The following is a 24412-nucleotide window of genomic DNA, read 5'->3' as shown; positions in this document are numbered from 1 at the left end:
CTGAGTGTAGTATCGCGTAACAACTGTTATCAAGTCTACACTTGAACAGTCTCCGCATTACGTCCTAAATAGGCCAAGTTGGGTTAAATGTTCTACGGTCCTCAGCTTCTTGGACCCCAAATCAGAGAAAGTAATGCCTAACCACAAATAACTTGTGTGACATCAATAGCTCCAAAAGGGTCTCCACTAAGTACATGGGTCTCAAGCCAACTTGTTAAGGACTACTCCACACAAGTCGAACATGACTATACCATCCTTCTATCTTAATTTCACTCAAGTTCGGGTTAGAACTTATCTCACCACTCAGAGACCACCAAGCACAACAAGAAGATTATATCACACAAACAAATATACAAACATCAAATACACAATTATACACACACAAAAAAGTAGGCTAAACCCACTGAGGACTACTCCCCAGTAGAGTCGCCTATTAATTTCTGTAGCAGTAAATTCATGACCATTAAGCTATGGATAAACTTAACGTCAATAAAACCAGAGTCACCACCGCGCTTTTATTGTTTCCAAGGGAAAAGGGAAAAGTACGAACAAAACCCAAAGATAAGAAGTTTTCAAATCAAAACTAATAAAATGCCAGAGATTACAGGTAAGGGGGTTGGTTACACAGAGGGAAGATGTTATCACCCAAAGTGTCCTAGGTACTCCTAGGGAGCCCTTTTTTATGTGTACATGTGTTTTGGTATGAAAAGATGTTTGCAATAAATAGAGTGTGGGGATGAGAAAAGAATTCATTAATTATATTTTTGTGTTTGACAAGACCTTCGAACTTGTGCCTACGTACCAACATAAAATGACGGATCAAAACCTCGTAGTTTGTGGTAACAATTTCAAAGTGAGTGAGTTGCTTTTAACAAAAATTTAGATTTAAAAGAGGCACAAAGGGCCTAAAAGAGTCTAAGTTTAGAAATCACAAGCAAAGAAGATTTTAAGAGGAGGGAGAGATTTGAAACTAAAGAAGTGGGAGGAGATGAAGAGACTAATCCTAAGCAAAAATTTAAAAGTTAAGAGTTGAAAAGATCTGACCAATGGGATGCAATCCAAAAAACAAGAATGTCATATAGAAACCCAATTTTCCCTTGGACTTTAGAATCAAGCAATATCAATACACAAATAGCAAGATGAAGAGCAAGGCATCAAATAAAGATAGTCACATCCAAGCAAGCAACTCCATAGTCTTCTTCATAATCTCCCATGCATCAGATGACATGATCCTTGAATGACTCAGAATAAGGCATTAGACACAGGTTCAAAGTAACAACTTCATCAAGACCATGTAGAAGATGAACTCAAATGGATCTCAACACTTGCATCAGATGGAAATTCAATTCACAAGCACTTGGTTTCAGAAACGTTGGCATTGGCCAAGTCCTTTTGCATAGGGAATGTTGCCTAATTCTAAGTCCAAGTCTCAGATCAAGTCCAACAGTCCACACAAATCTTTTTTAGAGCTATTTGTTGTTATTATGTACATTAAGGTCACAGGTCCACAAATACAAACAAAATACACAAACAAGTATATACAATCACAATATATGGCTCAAATGAGCAAAGTGAAAATGGCATTAAGATAAACAAGTTAAATGGTATGAATAATGGAAAATGATAAAAGACTTGAATTTAAAGTGCATAAAAGTAAATGGCTTGAAATTAAAAGTTAGTTAAATGTTAGTTGATTAGAAGTTAGTATTGTTTTTGCTTTTCAATTGTTTAAGTTATTCTTTGGAGAACACTCAACCCTCTATTCACAAGCATGGATCCTTGAACCAAAACATCTTCCAAAGGAAGGAAAAAAGGCCAAGTTTCCACATAATACCATGAAAGGGGGGAGACTTACAATCTCACTTACTAGAATGTTATGCTTTTGGGTCAAAATTTAGTGCTATGTTAAACAATCATAATTGGACTTATGTAGAAGTCACAACTATCTGAGGTCGGGCAATAGAAATTTTAGTGTTAATACATGTTAGAGATATGGTATAATGAACCATACTCCTAAAACATACCACACTTTAAAAAATGGCAAAAGGGCGAACCTAATCTCATCCATACTTGTATTGGTTTATGAACAAACTAGCCTTAGGATATAGAGATATCATGGGTCAATGAAATGGATGGGATAGAAGGGGATTGAATATGAAGAGGGGGGGAAGTGAGACAAACACAAATTGGTGATGGGAGGACTTTTATCAAATTAAAATTATTCATTCATTTTGGGAGATGAAATTTACATTTCATCAATCCCCTAAATCCAATGATTTTAATCCAACAAAGTCAAATCAACCTTGACCAAGGCCCAACAACAATAGTCAAACTCAACAAGTAAATGGAAATAGCTCAACACAATTTATTCACAATTAAACAATTAAAAATCAATTAAAAATACATTAAATTAAATTATGGTTGATCAAAAACCTAAAACATCTTCAAAACACCAAATAAATGGCCAAGAGATTTATCATAGGTCAAACAAGGTCAAAGGACCTTGGAGAAAAAAAAATCATAATTTTGGGAACTTAAAAGTATTTTTAAACAATCAAAAATATGCACAAAAACAATTAAATCATGAAAAACATTAATATTGATCCAAAAAATAATTTTAATTCGCAAAATGAAAGAGAAAAATATTTGAAATATTTTGGTGAAAGTCCCATATTTTTTGGATCAATATTAAAATTAATATGAATTAATGAAAATAAGGCAATTAAAATAAAAATCAGAAATTACAAAAAAACGTGGACCACTTGATCTCCCTCATTAATTGAGGTGGCAAATCAAGTGGATCAGAGCGTGCTATCCATGTGTTCCCTAGTCAAATGTCCCACACGCATGGTAATCACTTTGGACGCTCAGGATTAAAACAATTTAAACGGATCATGTGGTTCGGAAGGATGCCAACACATGCTGGAGCCAGAGCTCCAGTCTTCTTCTCTGTTGGACCTCACCAGACTGATCCACCCTCAACCATCACCAAAATGAAAAAGGAGGACATGAATTTAAAGAAAAAATGCTCAGAAGCTCAAATCTGGCCTCAATTTTGTCTAACTCCCAGTATATAGAAAGATACAGGGAGTTGAAATTTGAGGATCATGATCTGAGTTGCTTCGATTTAACCTCTAAGCAACTCAATCTTGTTGTCTACATTGGTAGAACTTAAGACAACCAAAAATTAACAAGAATAATGGAGAATTAAGTGAGAATAGAAGAGATGAAAAATTCTGAAAATCACCTTCAATATAACTTCAGATTGGCACGATCTTGCTCGCAATTATGGTTGGCCTTGCTTCAGATGCTTGGTGGAGTGGAAATGGATCAAAGAGAAGGACGGACTCTTGGAGTTTCAATCTCACAAATAGTGAGAGATTCAAACTCGATTTTCGAAGAAAATCTTCAAGCTTATCCTTTGAAAGTGAGGGTTTAGGGTTGCTGATTCAAAGCTTGCGCGCCAGGGTTCTTAATTCTAAGCAAGAGGACTTCTATTTATTACCAAGGAGGTTGATAATTGCAAACTTCCATTTTTTTCCAAAGTTGGAAATCTCACTTGCATGCGTGCATGGGCATGTGATAGACCCGTCAAATGATGCACTTAGGTCCAAAGTTATGTGTAAGCAATGCTGAAATCATGTGGAAAGGCCATGCAATTGTGTATAAAAAGTGGAACTTCAAATCTTCCAAGTGGTCCTTCAACTTTAAGCCTTGTGCAAGTAATTCATACTTTGTCCAAATGAGATAAATTTGGACTTTTTGGAAATTTTATATCAAGAGGAACAACTTTCATGTTAAGCACTTTTTCATTTGAATCTTGGATCATGATGAATTTTGATGTGGAAGTTTGGAAAATCAAACATATCAAAAAAAATCCAAGTATCAAGCCATATGTTCACTTCTTCCACCTTGAATAACATATTCTATGGACTTAAAATGAGAAAGGTTCCTTCATCAAAGTTGTATCTCTTTAAAATTAATTCAAATTGGTCACAAATTTGACCTCATTTGGATTTTACATGAAGGAGTTATGCATTTTTGAAGTTGAGGAAAATCACTTGTTCAATGCTATTGGCCGAAAATGACCTATAATGTTTCCTCTTATCAAATGTATTGGAAAGTTGAATTTTAACTTCCTCCAAACATCAAAGTTGTATTAGAAATCTTGAATTTTATCATTAAATTTTAATGGATTTCATCTAATAAAAATTGAGCAAGTTATGGTCTTGGGAAGTTGACCTCCAAATTAGGGTTTAGACAAAATGACTTATAATCTTTCACCATAAAAATGACTTTCCAAGCAAAACTAGCTCTTGACCTCAACATGAAAGTTGTTTGGAATATCATTTAGACTAAAGTTTCTCTTGGAATAATTTTCATATGACAAAAAGTGTAGGAGGTAGGGTCTAGGGAACCCTAGTTTTGACGAGTTGAATTCCTCTGGTCAACCACCATGAACCAACTTGCTAGCTTGATATTCTCCTGACTTTTGGGATTCATGGAGGATCGTATATGTATAAGATGATGAAATGTGAAGTATCCCTTGAAATATTTGACCAAGTGGTGAAGAAACTTGTTGGAGAAGTCACATAAGACACCCAGATGAATTAGGGTTTCCAAGGCAAACTAACTCCAAACTCTTGATGATTTCTTGATCAAAATAACATGCGAAGATCATGGGGATCCATATACGATACTTAGAGCCATTGTAGACCAATTCTTGATTGAGATCCTTGTAATGAGGGTCTTAAACCCTATATATGAGCTTGATAGATCATGGGTGAGCATGTGTACTACCTACAAAAGAGTTAAACTATACCATGACATATTTTTGGTATTTTGGTTAGTAAACAAAAAAAATGAAGTATGATACAATCAAATGTGCTTGGTGATATCTCCCAATGCAAACCCAATGAATGAGGGGTAAGGAGGATGTCAAGTTGTGATCCGAATGCTAATTCATATGAAAAGATAGCAAGGGGGATCTTAGGGTCAAAATTGGGGTCTTACAGGGTGCCCCGACTTACTTTAATTCATCAGCAATGGACAAAGCTTGGAACGGTGTTCCAACTTCCTCCCCAGCATCAACATAAGTAAAAGATGACAAATGGCTTACTAGCAATTCCTTCTCTCCACCAACAACGACAAGCTTGCCATTCTTCACAAATTTCAGCTTTTGGTGCAGAGTAGACGTCCCAATGCCAGCTTCATGGATCCAAGGGCTTCCCAATAAACAACTGTAGGCCGGGTGAATATCCATTACCTGAAAAGTAATTTGGAAATCACTCAGACCTATCTTAATTAGAAGGTCCACTTTTCCAGTGACAGTTTTCCGAGAACCATCAAATGCTTTAACAATCACGCCACTGTACCTCATCGGGGCGCCTTGATAGGAAAGTCTTGCTAGAGTTGAATTAGACAACACATTCAATGATGAACAAGTGTCAACCAAAACATTAGACAGAGCGTCCTCCTTACAACTCATCGAAATATGGAGTGCCAAATTGGGATTCCTGCCTTCCCCGGGAAGTTCTTCATCACAAAAGCTCAGATTGTTACAAGAAGTGATGTTGGCAAAAATGTGGTCAAACTGATCCACTGTAACATCGCTTTCAACATAAGCCTGTTCCAACACTTTCTGAAATTCTTCTCTATGTGCCTCAGAATTCATGAGTAATGATAGCACATAAATCTTTGACAACGTTTAGAGCAGTTGCTCTACAATGTTAAATTCAGTTCTTTTTATCAGGCGTAACACCTCATCATCATCGTTAGTCTTCAATTTGCTGGATTCACCAAACTGACACATTAGAGCACTAACCGGATTAACTGTAGGCATCTCTGCCTTCTTTCCTACTCTCACATCTTCCACAACCTTAGGAAACACTGGACTAAACACACAACCACTACGGGTCACCTTTGCAATATCCGCAATATTTACCACTGAGTCTGCAACTGGAAGAGGAACCTCTTGACCATTATCTATCATAGTGGTAGTATACTAGTACGACACAAATTTATCGAATGCATAAGGGATAGGGCCCGATAACCATATAACTAACGATGATACCAATCTGTTGACATTATTGTTTGTTGTTGCTATCATATTGAATGACTCCCCACTCAGGGGTCTTGAATACTAGCATTATGACATTCACATCATTACCCCAATGGAGAGACTGGAAGATTTACATAAGACCTTCATCCATTAACCGCTGAATATCCCTATTAACAATTACACATCCACGAGGGTTCACATTGTAGATGACACAAATGTCATGGTCATGCTCACAATCACTGACCAAGCAAATAACCTTATGCATTGCCACCAAAGATCTTATGATACGATGTACATCAAATACCCTGAAATTCCCTAGACAGTTGTCCACCATGTTTATAGAAGTGTTACCATGATAAGGCAACGAACTGGCTTTGACATTCGGTGCTCTGTCCTCAAAGGACACCATACCACTCTTTACAAGCTTTTGAACTTCATACTTTAATGGATAAAAATTCTCTATATCATGACCAAGGGCTCCCTGGTGAAAAGCACAATGTAAGTCTGGTTTGAGCCACCACGGTAGTGGCTTAGGAATTTGTGGAGGGTTTCTTGGCTGGATAAGATTCTTGATTACCAAGGACGGATATAGCTCATCATATGTAATAGGAATAGGGTCAAAAGAGACATTCTTCCTTTCAAAGTTTTGCTGATGATTGTTGTTGTTGTAGTTGGTTTGTTGTTGCGGTTGTTGTTGATGTTGTTGTTGAATTGGAACTGATTGATTGGTTGAGTTGTTGTTCAGGAGAGTCTTCAGCGACCAAGAAGAAGCCAGTGCATTTGACCTCTTCATCAGCACCTTGTGGTAAGTTATCTATCTCAGAAGCTCTGAATACCTATGGCTCTAGGCAAATTGCCTTATCACTCCCTCTACCACCCCCCACACTCTCAATCATTGTTACAACATCTTCCACTCCACCTACCACACACATTACAACGCCCACACAAAAATCCAAATCTCAACAACCAACAACCTTACTCCCTACCTCATTTGAACCAACACTATTTATACCAACCCTTTCTGAACCTAACCCATTTAACCAAACATTTCCATCATAACCCACTACCTATGACCCCATCCCTCTCAGAACCATCAAATTGTCTCCTCCTTTACCCCTCTTCAACCTCCAAACAACATTCATCCCCCACATTGAAGCCCTCATGTTCAACGAACCCTTATTACCAACCCTCTCCACCAACCACATCCCCCCTCCGTACTATGACCTCTCCTTCAACACTGGGCATTTTGGTTCAAATTACCCTGGCCCAACCTCCCTAAACCTTGAAGACATCCATGCCACAGCTGATTCTGAACAGAATCCTTCTGTACCTGAACCCTCTGAACCAATTCATGAACCCTCTGAACATGAACTCACACTACCCACCTTTGATGAGGCATTATCCAAATTCTTAGAGAGTTCAACTTCCAGGTTCAAGAATCTCTCTGACAAATCCAACATCAGTGAGAACCCTTCTGATGTAAGGACTGACTGGAACGGATTCATCAGATGGATGAGTTCTAAGATCTTCAAGCTGGAGGGCCTATCTGAACAAGTCATAAATGACTTCATTAGAGGTGTTGAGTAAAAGCTCGAGGTCCGGTTGGCAAAGGAAGCGACTGAGAAGGCTGAAAGGGAAGCTGCAGAGAAAGCTGCCAAGGAGGTTGTTGAGAAAGCAGCTGTAAAAGTTGTCGCCGGAGAGAAAGTTGAAGCAGAAGCAGCAATGGCCACTAAAGTTGCACATAAAGCTACATCTGTGAAGACCGTTGAGGTTACTCTGATTCAAGGAGAGTCATCAACAATTGATCTTACCCCTTTAGTCATCGGGACTCTGGAAGAGTTGCAGAAGGAATAACAACTGGTTAGAGCCAGACTCGACAAACAGGATCAGGTCAACTCCAGCATTCAGAGCCTGTTAGCTGAGTTACTTCATAGGATGCCTCCTCCACCTCAACCTTAGACACTTTAGGATCTCTATGTAATATTTTTTTTTCTAAGTGTTTTTGGCTCTAAGGCTTTTTATTTTTCTTCTTTTCTCACTGTACTCTGAAGTTTTTATACTTATCAATGAATTTTTAAATTGCTTACTTTTTTAGTCTGACAAAAGGGGGGAGAATTAAATAGAAGTCTTTTGATGAAATTATTTTATCTAAATCTCAGAAATGCACTGCTTACATTCTACCGTAAATTTATTGCATAGTTCTAAGTCAATTATCAAGACCTATTTGAATCAAGGGAAACTAAATCCTTACCTGAGAAACTACTAAATCAAGTCAAGCAACCTAAGAAAGTCTGGTAAGAATTTCTCTACCCCAGAAACCCATATCTGATACTAAAAATCATTAAAAAAATTGAAGTATCAGACTTAGAGGGAGATTACTAATATCAGGGGGAGTCACTTTTCTATCTGACTCTTATCATTTTCAATTTAGCATCTCTGAAAGTACTTATTGTTTCATCAAAATTCTAAGTTTTGTCATCATCAAAAAGGGGGAGATTGTTAAAACAAGATTTTGATTCTACAATATATCTCTAAGTTTTAATGATAACAAAGAATGAAACAATTTGGTACCCTAACAACTTTCCTAAGTGTGCGGGATTCTAAGTTAAAATGACTCTGATGAAAAGAATATCTAGCATCTGAATTAGCCCAGAAACACTGACCAAGCACAAAGAGAAATCAAATTTGACTCTGAACAGAATTCATCGGAGGAGGATTCACCTGAGAAATCTGACTCTGAAGTTCAAGCTCTGATTTTAAGAACTCTATCTGAAGAATATGCAAGAGATATCTGAAGACTCTAACTCTAAAGACTCTGATCATGCTCACCTCACTCTGAAACATGCTCAGAAACACGCCATCAGATGTCACCTGGTCAGAAACTTAAGCTGGAAGCATTCAAAGTGTAGTGCAATTCTTTTAAGGAAACAATTGATTATGCTCCAAGACTGCTATGGAAAGGACAAGGAATTTACTACATTTAACTCCCATAGCTGGCACGAAATCCTTATTGATTTCCCCCAAATGGTATCATCTCGAGTGCTATATAAAGGACTCCTCACAATTTTATGAAATACACAACTTTGATACAACAACATTCTCATACTCTGAATATTCTTCATCGTTATTATTGTAAGAAGGTTCCATACAAGAGTTGTTGCTCAATATTGTGTGGTTATCTTTCATTGCTCTTAAATTGTGTCTACTTCTTATCTAGAAGCATCTAGCGAAACACCTTGTAATTCTTGTAATTATTTATGATTCCTCAAGTGACTTGTTTGGGTGTGTAGACTTGAGAGGGATAAGAGGTTGTTGTACTCTTAGACGAACTTTGTAATCTGTTGAGATTGGTGAATTAAGTCCTTATTGAAGGTGAAATCACATTGGTTGGGTAGACTGGAGTAGCTTTGAATTTCAAGCGAACCAGGATAAATCATTTGTATTATTATTATTTATTTTATGTGTGTTATTGAAAAAATATTTTTAATTCCTGTGAAAACAACTCAAACCCCCCTTTCTTGTTTTTCTCTACCTTCACGCCACAACTCCGACGAGCTTCCACCCCAACCTTTCCTTCTCTTATGATTTTTTCTATGTTCGTAATGTCGCTGGTGTCGGATCCGCTTCAGATTTCACTATAAGGGTTGGAGCTAAACTTAACTATCAATGCAACTTTCACCCTATTGACCCATTTTGCTCTATCTAAAGTAGCTTCAATTCTCACAGCAGGTCATGTACGAAATGACGAGTCATCACCAACCGCAACATACTTCATTCTACCTCTGTTACAAAACTTCAACAAAATTAATGTTAAACCTAGAGAGAGCTTGAAGAACATGTGACCTTGCATCAACATTTTCATCGTTCGGACCCCAAAAGCTTTATCGGCGTAACAGATTGTAGAGGGTCAGTGGTGTTTTGATGGTGAGGTATAAAATTGTAGGAGAGAGTGAGGTTATTTCGAGGGTGAAAAATGAAGTGGAGGAGAAAGATTTGTTTAGGGTTTTATGGCGTCCGGAGGGAGTCTTAAGGGTGTTTAACGATGGATGGCAGAAAGTTTGAAGAAAAAGAGAGGCAATGGTATGGGTTTTTTGCAGAAGAAGAAGGGAGGGTTGATTGGTTGTGAAGTTGTGGTAGAAGATGGAGGTATAGGAGGTGAGAATGGTGAGAGGTTGAACTTAGTGGTGGGGTGTTTGTGAAATCGGTGGTAAGGTTGAGACCTTCGTGAAGGAAGAGAAGAGTTTTTTGTGGATTTATGTTGGAGTTCTCTTTTTAGAAAGCTCCAAGAGAGAGGAGAGGACTTTTTTTCAAAACGCGCAGAGAGAGTATTTGCATCCTTGCTAAAGTCGCATTCGGATCCTTTTTAAAAGAAAAAAAAAAGTTTTTTCACCCACTCACCTATCCCACATTGCCACCCATTGCCAGCGATATGAGGACACGTGGTTCCCCACTAATGGAGGAAAAAATATTTTATTTTCTCATTGTTCTATATTTAATTAATTATTTTAATTTTAATTTTGATTGGATAAATGTAATTGACAAGGATAACTAAATGAGGATCATTGATTAATCTTGATCTAACAATCATGATTAACTCAAACAAACACACAAAGAAACACGCATTGTGAGATAATTTAAAAATGCCTAAAATGCCCCTTCTAGATGATTTAATTGATTAAAAACAATTTAAATCAATTAAATAAAATAAAATTCACAACTTCTAAAATGAATACGATAAAAATAAAATAAATACATGGAAAATTCTATTTTATTATCCCGATTAATTTGACAAAATATTAAAAATAAAACGACTGCAAATGAATAAAAGTCGGGAGCAAATTTGCTCAAAAAATTAACATGAATGCACCAAAATGATCAGCGCGAAATAAACCTCTCGAAAACATACATCGTTTGATTTAATTTTGAAATAAATTTTGACCAGTTAAATAGGCATATGCTGATCAAAACGCGATTGAAAAAAATAGTCGAAAAATATAACGAGCATATCAGGTTAAACTACGTGAACCGTAGATCAATAATATTGACGTCTGCAAGCTTGATTTTGAAACTTTTTACCCGCTGATTTTACATGTCTTTGAGAAATCATTCGACCGGTCTGTCTGTATGTTCGAGAATTTATTCTGGCTAACATTTTAGATGTTAAAAATGAAATGTATGTTATGATATACAATTGATGCAAATTAAAAATAGAATCGAATATAGGAAAGTTTTAAAATGCCCGGACAAAATTGGGGTATGACAAGTGGTTGATTTGACCACTACTAAAGACATAGGTCTCTCATAAGCATAAGGCATCTTGAATTCTCTTGTTCTCATATTCACTTAACAAGTGTAAGGCTCCAAAGCTATATAAGTCTTCAATCCAAGCTCACTCTTTCCTTTCCTATTAATATTGTGCCAAGCATGCACCATCTTAGCCTTCAAACCTTGAGTGTCTTTCCCTTCTTGGAAAAATAAACCTTTTAACAAAGTGTTATTAGGTTTGTCCTTCATAGCGAACCCAAGTTGATGTCTTTCTAGAACCAGATTGTAGTTGATTCCTCCTTGTGTACCAAGAAGAGGCACATTAGAGAACTCCCCCACAACTATCAATAATCTCGACGTCATCGTAAATAGAAGAATACCAGGTGATGTCATCATTGGTGAGAGACATCAGTCTTTGAGACCACCTTAAACAAATCTTTTTTTCTTTGAAGATAGGAAACTGCGACAAGTGTGAAATAAACCACTTGTACAGCAAAGGTGCACAACAGACAATAGTTATGTTTCCCTTATAATTCCTATGATGAATGGAGAAATAGGTGTCACCAAGAAAAGTTAGAATAGGATTCCCAACCAAAAAAGTCCTAATAGCATTAACATCAACAAAATTGTCGATGTTAGGAAACAAGACCAAACCATAGATGATTAAGGTAAGAATAGCTTCAAAGGCCACCATGCTATCAGCATTAGCAAAAGAAAAGACTCTCTCAATCATAAATTTGGAAGTCAACCATCTGATACCTTCTTTGACAATGAGATTAGCATCTACTCATATTTCTTTAGGTGAATAGCTCCGACAACAACTTGAGACTCCAAAATCCCTTCCAAACCACAAAAAGGAACCCTACAAAAACTGGTATACCCAAAAGATAAGCATACTCCTCCATGGTAGGCAATAATTGATAATCAGGGAAAGTGAAACACCGGTAGACGGGATCGTGGAACTGAACTAGAGTACAAAGAAGACCATTTTCAACATCAGTAGATAGAATAGACAAAAGTCTTCCAAAACGGTCTCTAAAATCCTTAGGATCATCCACAAAAGATGCTAGCTTTCTCAATTCCTTAAGATCGGGACATTTGAAACTATATTTCTGAGTATTCCTTCTCCCAATCCATGGTCAAAATATCTGCGATGTTTGCAAAGAGAATCTCTAAGTTCCTTGAAAACTGGGAGAAATTCTCATGAATGCAATGAGTGCATGATGCAACAAGCACAAACAAGATCACACAAGGCACACAAGCAAAGTCCAAAGGTTCGAAGTCACGAGCATGGAGCCAAAGGTAAGAGCCAACCCATAAGGTATGTACTAAGGGTATAATCACCTGTAGAACAAGGTTCTAAAAAAAATTCCCAGAGTCATAATTCCTTTTTTTTGGATATTACCATCTTAAACTACTACTCGCCAACCAATAATATTCTCAAGAGAAGCTCGTCTGAGTGTAGTATCGTGTAACAACTAATTCAAGTCTACACCTGAATAGCCACCGCACTACGTCCTAAAAGGCCAAGATGGGTTAAGGGTTATAAGGTCCTCATCTTCTCGGGCTCCCAGGTCAGAAAAAGTAATGCAAATCACGACTACTCGTGACATCAGTAATCTGAAAGGGGCCTCCACTGAGCAGGGGATCTCAAGTCAACTCATTAAGGATTAATTTCATGTAAGCCAAATAAGACTATACCACCCTCTTATCATAAGAGCACTCAAGCCCGGGTATAGGACTTATCTCACCACACAAAGATCATTAAGCACCCAGATAGAACAAATAACAGCAAAGATAGTATACATAGATAAATAGATATAAGCTAAACCCACTATAGACTACTCCCCAACAGAGTCGCCACTTTACTGTAGCGGTAAAAAGTTTGAGATTAAGTTATTGATTAACTTAACTCATAAAGCAAGAGTCGCCACTGTGCTTTTATTATTTCCAAAGGAAAGGGAAAAGGAACGAACAAAACCCAAAGAAGTTTTAAAATAAAACTAATAAAAAAAGATAAGGGTCCGGGGGTTGGTTATGCAAAGGGAAGGTATTAGAACCCTAAACATTTATAGTAGTCTATAGGAACCTCTTTCAAAATCTGTATATTTTTGCTTTAAAATGGTGTTGTTTGCAAAAGATTGGAGATATGAGAAGAGAAATGTTTTTTTATAATTTTTGTGTTTGCCAAGACTTCCTGAGCCTCATACCTACGTACCAATAAAGTGCAATGGAGAATAAAAACCTCATAGTTCATGGTAAAAATAACAAAGATGTTTGTTTTGATTCATTTTTAATGAAAGGACATTTTGTCATTTTTAGGAGAATACTCAACTAGTCGCCCACATGTATGAGAACTTTGCATCATTATAGAGAAGGGCTCTAACTTGGATAAAGATCAACAAATACGTCACTAGCTCTCTTATGTGGAAAATAATTATCATCAATACTATGGGGATAGGAGAATTATATCTCAACTATAGAAATGACTCATGTCTAAACTTTGAGAAAGAGTTTTAAAAGAAAAAGTGCACAAAGGGCACAAAATAGTTTGAATGAGTTATATATATTTTTTAGTCTTTTGAAATTGGTTTAAATATGCTTAAGATGTATTAACATTTATTAAGAAAAGATTTTGAAAATCACTTGACAAAAGTCAAGGTTTACTGAGAAAGTGGTTCAAGTTTGAAAACAAGAAGGTTTTTTGAAATAGAGGAGAAGATTTTGAAAATCAAAGAAGGGAAGGAGATGAAGAGATTATCCTAAAACATAAAGTAAAATCTAGGTAGGAAAGATCTAACCAAGAGATAGAAAGCTTTATGACATAAGTCAAGCAATAATTCCCTCATTTGGATTAAGCTTCAATCAATCCAAATAAGCAAAGAATAATCCATGTGTTAGATGAAACCTAAATAACCAAGTCAAGTCTTCAAAAGAATCCCAAAGTCAAAGGTACCAGATAAATCTCAAGGTCTCTAATCACAAACTCCCAAAGCAAGGGTCAAGGTCCTAGTTCTAAGTCCATAACTCCACAACAATGCTAAGGATAGTAACCACAAGTCCATGAATCAAGAGAACCAATTTTTTAGGGTTTTTCCTTTATTAATGTCCTTAAAATAAAAGGAAGTCCAAATAAACAAAGGAAAAAAATAGCATAAACATAAACCAAGGTTTAAGTGGACAAAGAGCAAATAGCATAAGCACAAACAATATGATATGAGATGCTAAAATAAAAACATAAAGTAAATAGACAAAATAAAAATCACAAGATAAATGACATTAAAGTAAAGTTAATACAATAAAATGTTAGTAAGTTGTGTTAGTAATAAAAAAAAAGGCAACTTGTCATTTTTTGGAGAATGCACAACTATTCACCCAGAAGTATGAAAATATGGACCTTTACATCACCATGAGAAGGGCTTCAACTTAGATAAAATCAACAAGTATGCCACTATCTCTCTTAGGTGAAAAGGGGACAATATTTTTCACACAATCCCATGAGGAGTAGGAGACTTACAATCTCACTTATGAAAATGACTTATTTTTCGATTCGGGACAAATTTAGCGCTATGTTAAGCAATCGTAATTGGACTTATGTAGAAGTCACAACTATCTGAGGTCGGTCAATAATAATATTTGTGTTAATACATGCTAGAGAAATGATATGTAAATCATTCTCCTAAAGTTATGCCACACAAAAAAAGAAAAGGGGATGGATCAAGCACAAAGGCAAGGAGAATGGTATATTACATCAATCAATACTTCATGACACTTAGGACAGACTTATGCATCATTCCAAAGTACCTTAAATGATCCATGATCAATTAAGAGGTAGATTTGAAATGATGAAAGTTCATCAAGTACCAATCCACACTTCATGAACAAGATGGACATAAACTATCCAATTAATCAAGGGGGGAGAAGGGAGAGAAAGGGATGAAGAAGAAGAAGACAAGAGAAACCAAATCCAAATTAGACCAAAGGCTTGATCAAGTCATCATTAAAATCAATCATCCATTTTGGTGGATTAGGGTTTTCACCTAATCAACACCCAAGATCCATTGAGTTTGATGAGACCAATGATCAAATCAACTAAGATCCAAGGCCAACAGAAGTCAACAAATGTCAAACAAGCATAAAATGCAAGAAAATAAAATAAAATGCATCAAAAACATTTTTAAAATGACTTTTAAAAGGGTAATAAAAGAGAAAATCCATAAAGCCCCAAAACACCAAATAAATGGCCAATCAAATTATGGAAGATTAGAAATAAAATAACAAACATAAATTAATTTTTTCAGAAATTTTAAATGCATAAAAGTATTTTTAAACCAATTAAAACAAAGGAAAGAAAATCCAAGAAAAATAGAAATAAAAAAATAAAACATGAAAAAATAAAAATCAAATGAAGGAAAATAAATAAAAAATTAGAAATTATTTTGAGATTTTTTGGATAAAAGATGAATTTTCTATGAATTTTAAAAGAAAATGAAATTTAAAATTATCGTCGTCGGGGTTCGGGTAGCGAGGAAAACTGGGCGGACTGAACGAAAAGATCAGAAGAGTCGCCACTGAACTTTATTTGTGTGCCTCTATCATAGAGGCAAGGGGAAATAGTCAATAAAACCCTCAAAAAAGGTAAGCGCGCGGGAAGCGCTAGGGAAAGGATAAATAATCGGTCTCGCAACCGAGATTAGGGTTCAGGAGTCGGTTACGCAAGGGGAAGGTATTGGCACCCCTCACGTCCATGATATTCCATGGGGACCATTTGGGTTGTTTTACGTACATGGGGGATTTATCTATCATTATTTTATTTTCAAAAGAATGTGTGTGAAAGAGAGGAGTTTTGTTTTTATTATAAGTGATAGTCAAGGATTGTGGCCCTTGTGTCTATATATCACTCATTCGAGGATGAGGAATCAGAGCTCTGTAGTTCGGAGTAGAAAAATTTTGTGTGTTTGGTTGATTTTACCTTTAAGAAAAGGGTTTTCGGGTTAATGCCCTAAGGCACAAAAAATTAAGTTTGATGGGTTATGTTGATTTTACCTTAAACAAGGGTTTGTGAAAGACGATGTTTGGGATTAGATTGCACTAAAGTCTAGGGGCGGAGGTGAATATTCTAGACAATAAGCCAAGCGTCTCGCGTCCAAAATAATCAGAGTGGGGGTAGGAATGCTCCATTCTTACTCATTCTCCACCACTTAAGACTCGTGGCGCACAATACTAATCATAGTTATTAAGTATTTTGAGTTTGATTAAGAAAAAAAGCCACTTGACATTGAATCAAGGGTTTGTTTATTTGATTGAGAAATTGGCTAACATGAACTCATAGTAACCAACAAGGAAAATAAAAGGTCTCATTGTAAGGTAGCCAAAGAGAAAGCCTTGTGTATGCAAAGTGACCTAATGCTAAACAAAGGGTAATGGCATTACAAACATGTCACCCTAAGGTGGTGCCATGAAGTCATTCTTACAACAGGAATGTAAGTACAAATGAAACCCAAGTGTTTACAAAGCATCACAAAAGAGTAAAGGAAAGGCCTCTAAGCAAAGGTCCTAAATGGAATCCTCTAAGTCCAAGAGATTAAGTGCCATGACTTTTTTTTGGTCTTTTAATTTTATCATATTTTAGTTGTTTTTGATGTATGATAGCAAATAATATAAAATGACATTAAGCAAACATGTATGATGAAGTTTGTACAATGGTAATGATGATGAATACTTGAACGTAAAGGACATAAAAGTTAATGAAAATGGTATAATAACAATGATAATAACAAAAGGTTAGTAGTAATCAAAGTTAAGTTAAGTTGTGGTTATGAACAAGTGAACCAACATTAGGGGATTATCTATCTTTAGGTTAATAGATTTAAAATATGGCGCATCAAGGGATAACTTATCATCGATGCAAAGTATGGAAGATGATCAATTGATCAACTTACCATAGATTTGAAACAAAGAAAGTTGTTCAACCTCAAGTCCATCTCTCAATAGATTGACAAAAAGAAGACTATGCAACCCATAGTTGAAAGTTTTAAGTTAAGTTATTAGGTTAACAAGCCTACATTAATAAGATAATATTAACAATCTAGAGAGTTAGTATGAACAAGTTAATATGATAAAACCAAAGAGTATGGAGGGGTTAGTAGGTTAGTATCATCAAAAGAGGTGCAAATGTATCAGATGAATCCATGTTAGCAAAATAAGACTTCAACCACAAGTCAAATGACCAAGTTGTTTGAAATAGGGGCAGCCTATTCATACTTCAAAGTACCATGGATGAACTCATGGTCACCCAAGGTTAGGTTTGAAGTATGGAGGGTTGTAACCAACCCTAATCCAAACATATAAAGACTTAAGTAGTTTTCATTAGTCCTTGACTTCAAGACCTCAAAATTCCATCAAAAATAATTCAAATGGAATAAAATAAATCACCATTAAATTTTAGAGGCATTAAATGAACTCATGGGGAGATTGACCCCCTCACCCATTGGGCAAAAGGCCCAGTTATGATAGTAACCTAACAAAAACAAAGAAATAATAAGAATGATAAATAAATAAAACACATGTGCGCTTCAGCCAACCATAGTGTGACACAGAAATATTTTGAATTTGAAATAGCACGCGATGCAACAAACCAAGTCGTCTTCAACCTCGAATCAACTCAGAATCCAAACTCCAAATCAAGAGTTTTCAATCAAATTTAAGGATCAAGATATGTTGTATGATCATAAACAAAATCTTCTCCCCATTCATGAGCCATTGATTGGCTCTGAGTGGGGAGTTTTTCACCATGAAAATGAAGAACACAGATGACCTTAAAATAAAATTAAACTCTGGAAACTAAATAATCAAAGTCAAAAGGTTATGGGAAATGTTCAATTGATGATTTAGAAGCGATTGAGAACTTATTTCAGAGATGGGAGTGAGTATTTCTACCTGATCATAAGTTGCTCAGGTGAGTTTTCTGACGGTTGAGCTCAAGTCAGTTGAAGCTCAAGGAAGGGTGGCTGAGTGTTTAGGAAGCTTAAGTGATATGTGGTGAGTGTTTTGGGTAGTGATTAGAGGCTAAAAAGCTTTGAAACTAAAAACCTGATGCTCTGTTAATTGAGGTTTGAGGGAGAAAGTCAGATGGTGATGGGGGCCTCTTTTAGTGTAGATTGGCAATGAGACACCTTCACCTATTTATAGGGAAGGTGTCTGGATGGTTTTGGGGGGAATTGGAAGATGTTTGGATAGAATTGGCAAGTGAATGGGAGGGTGGTTAGAGTTGACTTGGGAGACATGGAAACGGCTAGCATTTGTGACCATATGCACTGCATGCAAGTTTGTCTTGGCCCATGGCATGTTTCTAGAATAACCAAAGGCCATGAGACACCCTGCTATAGAATCTATTTTTTTCCATTTTGGGCAAGAAGTGATTTCTTGCACATGGGGTCGGGTTCTTGGCTTGGAGATGTTTTGGCATGCATGATGACCTTCATTCACGCCTCAATACCATTTGTGAGATGTTTATGGACCATTGGGATCAAAAGGAATGAGTTAGAGATCTTGTCATGCTGAGTTGCAAATTTTGACTGATGTGCAATTGACTTGTGCACCAAGGCAAGATACCAACTTTGAACCAAGGCCAAATAAATTGGCTCGTGCACTTTGCTTCAATTTTGGGACATTTATTCTTTGTTATGATCTTAATTGAATGCAAAAATAAACAGGTCAAAAGGGTTTGGGGTTTGGAAATGGCAATGTGTTAAAGTAGGGGTCATGACATGATTTTAGGGCATGGTAGGCATGTTGGACCAGCTTGGCCAATAGAAAAATTGAACCCCTTCTTCAATGAATTAGGTCTTGTAAATTGAAAAAAAAAGTTGGATAGAAAGTTATTTAGGACATTTGGATCAAAGTGGAATTTAAAAATCTTGAAAAATGAAGTTATGGTCTTTGGAACATTCCATAGGCCATTCTTGCCAAAATGTGACCAACCAGCATGACCTAGTTTAGGGATTTTGTGATTTCTTGTTTTTCAAGCCACAATGATGGATGTTTTGAGTTAATATGATCATATCATGATGGGAAATGAATTTTGGACCTTTGTGGAATGATTTTAGGTCAAATGGTGGGTGGATCAAGCCATGGAAAGTTGAAAAATCATGTATGAACCAATTACTTGTTACATGGATTGGATGGATGTTAAATGGTTGATTTTGATTGTAATTGACATGAAATGATGTTTAATGAATGGTAGGGTGATTGGATGGCCAAAAATTAACAAGGTCAATGATCAAAGGAACCACAAACTAGGGTTTCTTGAGCCACAAGTTTCATCAAGAACCAAGCCAAGATGCATTAGGGTTTGAGGTGTAGGGATCCAATTGAGATGTTTAAAGGCCATGGGTGTCGTACCCCGAAATTTTCCCTCCCCTTTTCACTTTTCATCTGGCCTATGACTTGAGGTTCATCTGCACATATTCATGCTTCATTCATATGGATTCATGCTGACATTGGTCAATCTATAGATCCAAAGTTGGTGATTGAGGATTGCTCATTATATGGATTCAAACCCCTAGTTCTTGACTTTGGGCATTCATTTTTCCTTGAGTATGTATGAAACCATTTTTCATTGGGGAAGAGACTCTTGACTTACATGTCTTCTTGCTTGGGATGTCATTTGGTTCAGGGTTAAAAGCATTACTCTTGGGTCTTTGACACGAGTCTTTACTGCATTGTTTACTAGTCCATTTTTACACAAGAAATCCCTAATTCATACGACTTTTTTGTCAACCAACTGACCAAAGTCAACCATCGATTTCTAAGCCCATCTCGACTTTGGTAACATTGGCCATTATATACACCCTTTCGACTCACATCCTTGTTATATCCATCATAGTGTTTTGATTTTAATTTCAAAATTGATTCTAATTCTAAATTAATTTTTAATTGATTTTTAATTTAATTGATTTTTTATTTTCAATTTGATTTTAATTGATTTTTAATTTCAAATTAATTATGGAACTTCAATTTAATTTTTAATTGATTTTTAAATTGATTTCAATTTCAAAATGATTCAGACTCTAAATTAACTTATTTTAATTTCAAATGAATTTTAGATTCTTTAAATTGATTTTAAATATAAAATTGATGCTACTTTTAAATTAATGAACTTTAGATTTTTCAAAGTGATTTAATATCAGTTAATTCTAATTTTAAATTAATTGGATTTTAATTGAACTTTCAAATTGATTTTAATTGGATTTTGATTTCTAAATTGATTACTTCAATTTTTTGATTAGTTTTAGAAATTATTTTAGATATCCATTATCCATTCAATCACCAAATCCATAACCAATATCAACCCAGTATCCATTTAAAAAATTAATATCCATACAAACAAATTTACATTTAGTACACTTTCATGATTCAATACAAGTTTCCATTTACAAAATTCTAAAACTTTCAATCTACAAAACCAATTCTTAACTTTTATCTACAAAATCAATTCTTAACTTTAATCAATAATGTCCAACCACAAGCCAATTTCTTCTTAACTTTGACTACAAGCTGAGTTCGTTACAATTTTTAAGTTATATGATAAGCTAACAACCCCACATCAGGGTCGCCATTCCAAATTCCGAATCATCATAGTTTCACGGTCGCTGCTGCGACCTCTACAGGGTCACCATCATTTTGTTATCCTTTTCCAATTGCAATAATAATCGGTAGTTGTGTGGAGAGGCTTTAACATCATTAGGATTTCAGTTGAGTAGGCCAACATGCATTAATCCTCGGAAGCAATCACAATCTGAAACAAATCAATTCATAACAAACTTAAAGGATTCACTAACTAGCCATTAAAACTGTCATGACAGCTTTTTTAACAGGGCATAACAGGAAATCCAAAATAACTCTGCTAAGTAATACCATCAACAGAATTTCAACCACACAAGACTTATTCAACTGAATTTCATAACATTTTGTAACAGGAAGCCAATTAACAAAACAGAATTGTAACAAAACCTTAACTAATCTAACACAAATAAGCAGAATTCATTTCATTCAAATTTCCATGTCAACTAAGTTCATTTCTAACTAATATTTCGGTTTATAATTAACCATCGCATTTTGTAGTAATTTCATGAGCATTTGTAACAGAACTTGAATGTTATATAAAAGGAATTCCAGATTCACAAAACTCACTCGCATTTCATTCTATCGGCATTTTCATTCCATCTTAGTCCCAATTCCATTATAATTTCTAATTAACTAATTCATTCAGCACACGTACGCAATAATTTAAGCCACCCCAAAATAGAGCAAATGCGCCAAAGCTAGGAATCATAAATTATTACCTTTGTTGAACCAAGCTTCTTTCTATTGTTGCATATTCCGACTCAATGTACAGCAGCATCTGCTAATGCTCGTCGTTCCTAACAACCAAGATGGTTGTACTCTTTGGAATTGATGTTTTTGTTCCACTATCTGAGTTTCGTCAATAGTTAGAATTACTTCTTCATCTGTCATTTCCTGCAGAACTTATTATGCATCATAGACCCTCTAACCAGCTCAGTCGGAATTAATTGTCAAAGAAAAGATTAAAACTAGCATGCCTATGCTACCACACCACAGAACATGTGTCATTAACCCTGTAAACAAACACTTGTGTTGTCAATATCATCTAAAACTTGCACTAGTTCAGATGCTGTCATACTCATTTGTGAAGTTCAAAACAGTTGGAATAGTAAATGTGCATCATGATCGTTAAAGTGAGCGTCGCATACACAAGTTTCCTTGGTCAATACATTGTTGGAATCTAGGTTGGCTTGTGGTCCAAAGTATACCAGGAAATCTAAATACCAATCTTAAGAACTGAAATCAGAGCAGACGTTCTTGGCAGAAGTTCGATTCATCATCTCGCGTTCGGAATTTGCTCAGTATGCATGAGTGTGGCAGAAATAACCTCTCAACCCCAAGGACTAGGCTATAACGTGATGAAGATATTAGTAAATCCTCAATTCCAAACAAAGCCACAAGTTATATTGGATCCCTCATGTGAAACTAAAATCAAATTCAACATTTAGCACCATTTATGATTCAGTAGCACCTTCGGTTAAAAGGGACTCATTAACCGACACTAACAACCTTGCACATACCCTTCTCAAATTGCACATACTTGTTTAATTTCTAATCAAAAGACCCCACTGCATCAACGGTTTAACAGAAAAAAGCAAATTATTTGAATTGCAATCAACTAACTGACTGATCTAACATAACCCTGCACTAATGGAGCAACAATTTGACTGCAACTCACTAACAGAAGTCAAGATACTAATAAAAAATAACAGAATTTACAACTAATGAAATTCACTAACATAACTAATTTTCTTCATTAACCGATTTCAAACTAACTCTAACTCTATTTAACAGAACTAACAATGCTAACTGCAATTAACATAACAGAGTTGACATTAACTGAATGGGATTCTCAGTTTAACTCTTAACAGATTTTTACATTTCAAACTAACTAGTGAATTTAAGATGAATTTGATTGTGAATTTCAATGAAAATTTCTAACCAACTCAGAATGCTATAAAAACGTACCTTGCTGCATTAAGTTGGAGGCTTTTTTTCTGCAATTTCTCATTCTGCAGAATTTCGATTCTCCCATCTCCTTCTTCAACTCTTCAATCTTCTCCAATCTTCAACCTTCATCTTCTTCACTCTCCCTCAAACCTTCTTCAATCTTCTTCAATCATCATCTTCAAAAACGAACCTGCAAACAGAAGAAGAAGATCAATCACAGAAAATCAATCTCTCTTTGTTAACCTCACACAAACCTCTCATCCACAACAATACCGCAGCGACAACTCGCACCACCGAAACACACAAATTAGAAGCAAAGAAGGAAAGTGAGGCGGCGGAGTTTAGGCACGACAAAGAGAAGAGGAGTTATTACCAAATTCAAGCTCATCCTTTTCAAATCATTATCCTCGACGGAGCAACCGCTTCGGAGTCACGATTTGGTAAGTTTTCTCATGCTTCTCGCTTATCTTATCAAGCTGAGTCTCGTGAACACGTTCAACGGTCTAGTCGTCTGGATTCCGTGTATGATCGCAAGATGCCGAGGACCTAGGCATTGATGTAGATTCGTTGATTTGGAGAAGATGAATGATGGATTCCACTTGGTGAAGCGAGCTCGGATTTGCGTACGGACTTGTTCATGGCTTCCGTGAGCATCTCGAAACGAGGACGAAGATGATGATGGAGGTGAACATAATTATGGTGATTGATGTTTCTGGTTTCGATGGAACTTTGAACGTAGGAGTCAGACTATGGGGATCGAAACGAGAGGATAAGAATTCACATGTGGCGGTCGGGTTTTTATGCTGGATCTGGATAGTTTGCATGCGCATTGGGCTTTGGTGTTGGAACAAGAGAAATTTTTACCTTGTACCCTTATAGTTAGCCTCATACTCCTACAATTTTTTAAAAATTCTCATTCTATTCTTAATTGATTTTAACTAATTTATCATTTCATTTTTACCATTCAGTTAAAAATTTCAGAAATTACACTTTCACACCCCTCGAACCGGAACTCCTACAAAAAGACTTATGATATGTATTTTTCCCAAACCGAAAGACTTCAAAAATGACTTCCGGAACACACAAAGCAATGAACCGGAAGACTTCACGAAAGAGTTCTGGTTCAGTCAGAAAGAAGTTACACATACCGGAAGACTTATTGAAAGAGTTTCGGTAAACAAATTTACACATACCGGAACTCTTTGAGAAGTGTTCTGGTTTATGTAAATTTGTTTACCGGAACTCTTTCAATAAGTGTTCCGGTTTGCTTTTTTTTTAATTTTTTTAATTTTTTTTAATCGGTTTTTTATTTTGCAGGAATGGAAAATCTTCCCCAAATATGTGTAGATACTACTGATGCGTTTATAACGACCGAAAGATTTGGTACACAAGAAGAGGTTATCAAATGGATTAAAGAGGTTGGAATCGATAATAAAGTAACTGTTATTATCAGTCGTTCAGATACTGAAACAGGGAAGAGAGGGAGAAGTAACAAATTAATATTTGGTT

The 24412-nt window shown here is 35.9% G+C and overlaps 1 long non-coding RNA gene across 3 annotated transcripts; it reads right to left on the bottom strand.

Moving 5' to 3' along the window:
* Window positions 1-20665: 20665 nt before the first annotated feature.
* LOC127129333 (uncharacterized) lies at window positions 20666-23688 on the bottom strand. Of its 3 annotated transcripts, none has more exons than XR_007806302.1 (4): window positions 23277-23688; window positions 22922-23093; window positions 21673-22521; window positions 20666-21125 (listed from the first exon to the last, which is right to left on the bottom strand). It is a non-coding gene; the product is annotated as an uncharacterized LOC127129333 (long non-coding RNA). The 3 variants fall into 3 exon arrangements; XR_007806306.1 differs by having other exon boundaries at window positions 21673-22301; XR_007806304.1 differs by having other exon boundaries at window positions 21673-21847; window positions 23277-23685.
* Between the last annotated feature and the right edge of the window lie 724 nt (window positions 23689-24412).

The sequence above is a fragment of the Lathyrus oleraceus genome, chromosome 1 (genome assembly GCF_024323335.1).
Source record: "Lathyrus oleraceus cultivar Zhongwan6 chromosome 1, CAAS_Psat_ZW6_1.0, whole genome shotgun sequence".
Lineage (NCBI taxonomy): Eukaryota > Viridiplantae > Streptophyta > Magnoliopsida > Fabales > Fabaceae > Lathyrus > Lathyrus oleraceus.
The sequence above is the reverse complement of the archived record's forward strand: the minus strand, read 5'-3'. Positions and strand labels throughout refer to the sequence as shown.